Genomic DNA, 4,875 nt, shown 5'->3' with positions numbered 1-4,875 from the left:
CCGCCCTGTGGTGCAAGTGATGCCCATCTCTACAAAAATGTACTCAATGGGACCGTAATATTGCAACCACACACACGTTGACCTGCTGTGAGGAAAAAACGAGTTAGTACATTCCAAACATGAAAAAGGTCATTTTAAAATCAACATGAAAAACCAAAATTCCAAAAGTATCAAACACAAAAAAATGCTTGCAGAAGAAAGAAAATGTATCGTGCTAGGCACCCTCCTCCCGCCCTGTGGTGCAACTGATGTCCCTCTCTCCACAAATGTACTCAATGGGACCGTAATGTTGCAACCACACACACATTGACCTGCTGTGAGGAAAAAACGAGTTAGTACATTTGAAACATGAAAAAGGTCATTTTAAAATCAACATGAAAAACCAAAATACTAAAAGTATCAAACACAAAATAATGCTTACCGAAGAAAGTAAATGTATCATTCTAGGCACCCTCCTCCCGCCCTGTGGTGCAACTGATGTCCCTCTTTTCAAAAATGTACTCAATGGGACCGTAATGTTGCAACCACACACAAGTTGACCTGCTGTGAGGAAAAAACGAGTTAGTATATTTCAAACATGAAGAAGGTCATTTTAAAATCAACATGAAACACCAAAATTCCAAAAGTATCAAACACAAAATAAAGCTTACCGAAGAAAGAAAATGTATCGTGCTAGGCACCCTCATCCCGCCCTGTGGTGCAACTGATGTCCCTCTCTCCAAATATGTATTCAATGGGACCATAATGTTGCAACCACACACACGTTGACCTGCTGCGAGGAAAAAACGAGTTAGAACATTTCAAACACGACAAAGGTCATTTTAAACTCAAATGAAAAACCAAAATACTAAAAGTATTAAACACAAAATAATGATTACTGAAGAAAGAAAATGTATCGTGCTAGGCACCCTCCTCCCGCCCTGTGGTGCAACTGATGTCCCTCTCTCCAAATATGTATTCAATGGGACCATAATGTTGCAACCACACACACGTTGACCTGCTGTGAGGAAAAAACGAGTTAGTACATTTCAAACATGAGAAAGGTCATTTTAAACTCAAATGAAAAGCATAATGCTAAAAGTATCAAACACAAAATAATGCTTACTGAAGAAAGTAAATGTATCATTCTAGGCACCCTCCTCCCGCCCTGTGGTGCAAGTGATGTCCCTCTCTCCAAAAATGTACTCAATGGGACCGTAATGTTGCAAACACACACACGTTGACCTGCTGTGAGGAAAAAACGAGTTAGTACATTCCAAACATGAAAAAGGTCATTTTAATATCAACATGAAAAACCAAAATTCCAAAAGTATCAAACACAAAAAAATGCTTACCGAAGAAAGAAAATGTATCGTGCTAGGCACCCTCCTCCCGTCCTGTGGTGCAACTGATGTCCCTCTCTCCACAAATGTACTCAATGGGACCGTAATGTTGCAACCACACACACATTGACCTGCTGTTTGGAAAAAACGAGTTAGTACATTCCAAACATGAAAAAGGTCATTTTAAAATCAACATGAAAAACCAAAATTCCAAAAGTATCAAACTCAAAAAAATGCTTACAGAAGAAAGAAAATGTATCGTGCTAGGCACCCTCCTCCCGCCCTGTGGTGCAACTGATGTCCCTCTCTCCAAATATGTATTCAATGGGACCATAATGTTGCAACCACACAAACGTTGACGTGCTGTGAGGAAAAAACGAGTTAGTACAATTCAAACATGAAAAAGGTAATTTTAAACTCAAATGAAAAACCAAAATACTAAAATTATCAAACACAAAATAATGCTTACCGATGAAAGTAAATGTATCATTCTAGGCACCCTCCTCCCGCCCTGTGGTGCAACTGACGTCCCTCTCTCCAAAAATGTATCAATGGGACCGTAATGTTGCAAACACACACACGTTGGCCTGCTGTGAGGAAAAAACGAGTTACTACATTCCAAATATGAAAAAGGTCATTATAAAATCAACATGAAAAACCAAAATTCCAAAAGTATTAAACATAAAATAATGCTTACCAAAGAAAGAAAATGTATCATTCTATGCACCCTCCTACCCCTTTGTGGTGCAACTGATGTCCCTCTCTCCAAAAATATACTCAATGGGACCGTAATGTTGCACACACACACACGTTGACCTGCTGTTTGGAAAAAACGAGTTAGTACATTCCAACCATGAAAAAGGTCATTTTAAAATCAACATGAAAAACCAAAATTCCAGAAGTATTAAACACAAAATAATGCTTACTGAAGAAAGAAAATGTATCGTGCTAGGCACCCTCCTCCCGCCCTGTGGTGCAAGTGATGCCCCTCTCTACAAATATGTACTCAATGGGACCGTAATATTGCAACCACACACACGTTGACCTGCTGTTTGGAAAAAACGAGTTAGTACATTCCAAACATGAAAAAGGTCATTTTAAAATCAACATGAAAAACCAAAATTCCAAAAGTATCAAACACAAAAAAATGCTTGCAGAAGAAAGAAAATGTATCGTGCTAGGCACCCTCCTCCCGCCCTGTGGTGCAACTGATGTCCCTCTCTCCACAAATGTACTCAATGGGACCGTAATGTTGCCACCACACACACATTGACCTGCTGTGAGGAAAAAACGAGTTAGTACATTTGAAACATGAAATAGGTCATTTTAAAATCAACATGAAAAACCAAAATACTAAAAGTATCAAACACAAAATAATGCTTACCGAAGAAAGTAAATGTATCATTCTAGGCACCCTCCTCCCGCCCTGTGGTGCAACTGTTGTCCCTCTCTCCAAAAATGTACTCAATGGACCGTAATGTTGCAAACACACACACGTTGGCCTGCTGTGAGGAAAAAACGAGTTAGTACATTCCAAATATGAAAAAGGTCATTTTAAAATCAACATGAAAAACCAAAATTCTAAAGGTATCAAACACAAAATAATGCTTACTGAAGAAAGAAAATGTATCGTGCTAGGCACCCTCCTCCCGCCCTGTGGTGCAAGTGATGTCCCTCTCTCCACAAATGTACTCAATGGGACCGTAATGTTGCAACCACACACACATTGACCTGCTGTGAGGAAAAAACGAGTTAGTACATTCCAACCATGAAAAAGGTCATTTTAAAATCAACATGAAAAACCAAAATTCCAAAAGTATTAAACACAAAATAATGTTTATTGAAGAAAGAAAATGTATCGTGCAAGGCACCCTCCTCCCGCCCTGTGGTGCAACTGATGTCCCTCTCTCCAAATATGTATTCAATGGGACCATAATGTTGCAACCCACACACGTTGACCTGCTGTGAGGAAAAAACTTGTTAGTACTTTTTAAACATGAAAAAGGTCATTTTAAACTCAAATGAAAAAGCATAATACTAAAAGTATCAAACACAAAATAATGCTTACTGAAGAAAGTAAATGTATCATTCTAGGCACCCTCCTCCCGCCCTGTGGTGCAACTGATGTCCCTCTCTCCAAAAATGTACTCAATGGGACCGTAATGTTGCAAACACACACACGTTGACCTGCTGTGAGGAAAAAACGAGTTAGTACATTCCAAACATGAAAAAGGTCATTTTAAAATCAACATGAAAAACCAAAATTCCGAAAGTATCAAACACAAAAAAATTCTTACCGAAGAAAGAAAATGTATCGTGCTAGGCACCCTCCTCCCGTCCTGTGGTGCAACTGATGTCCCTCTCTCCACAAATGTACTCAATGGGACCGTAATGTTGCAACCACACACACATTGACCTGCTGTGAGGAAAAAACGAGTTAGTACATTCCAAACATGAAAAAGGTCATTTTAAAATCAACATGAAAAACCAAAATTCCAAAAGTATCAAACTCAAAAAAATGCTTACAGAAGAAAGAAAATGTATCATTCTAGGCACCCTCCTCCCGCCCTGTGGTGCAACTGATGTCCTTCTCTCCAAATATGTATTCAATGGGACCATAATGTTGCAACCACACACACGTTGACCTGCTGTGAGGAAAAAACGAGTTAGTACAATTCAAACATGAAAAAGGTCATTTTAAACTCAAATGAAAAACCAAAATACTAGAAGTATCAAACACAAAATAATGCTTACCGATGAAAGTAAATGTATCATTCTAGGCACCCTCCTACCGCCCTGTGGTGCAACTGACGTCCCTCTCTCCAAAAATGTACTCAATGGGACCGTAATGTTGCAAACACACACACGTAGGCCTGCTGTGAGGAAAAAACGAGTTACTACATTCCAAATATGAAAAAGGTCATTTTAAATTCAACATGAAAAACCAAAATTCCAAAAGTATCAAACACAAAATAATGCTTACTGAAGAAAGAAAATGTATCGTGCTAGGCACCCTCCTCCCGCCCTGTGGTGCAACTGATGTCCCTCTCTCCAAAAATGTACTCAATGGGACCATAATGTTGCAACAACACACATGTTGACCTGCTGTGAGGAAAAAACGAGTTAGTACATTTCAAACATGAAAAAGGTCATTTTAAAATCAACATGAAAAACCAAAAGGCCAAAAGTATCAAACACAAAATAATCCTTACCGAAGAAAGAAAATATATCGTGCTAGGCACCCTCCTCCTGCCCTGTGGTGCAACTGATGTCCCTCTCTCCCAAAATGTACTCAATGGGACCAAAATGTTGCAACCACACACACGTTGACCTGCTGTGAGGAAAAAACGAGTTAGTACATTCCAATCATTAAAAAGGTCATTATAAAATCAACATGAAAAACCAAAATTCCGAAAGTATTAAACATAAAATAATGCTTACCAAAGAAAGAAAATGTATCATTCTATGCAACCTACTACCGCCCTGTGGTGCAACTGATGTCCCTCTCTCCAAAAATATACTCAATGGGACCGTAATGTTGGACACACACACA

This window comes from Schistocerca cancellata, unplaced genomic scaffold, assembly GCF_023864275.1.
Source record: "Schistocerca cancellata isolate TAMUIC-IGC-003103 unplaced genomic scaffold, iqSchCanc2.1 HiC_scaffold_1153, whole genome shotgun sequence".
Classification (NCBI taxonomy): Eukaryota; Metazoa; Arthropoda; class Insecta; order Orthoptera; family Acrididae; genus Schistocerca; species Schistocerca cancellata.
This window is presented reverse-complemented; position numbering follows the sequence as displayed.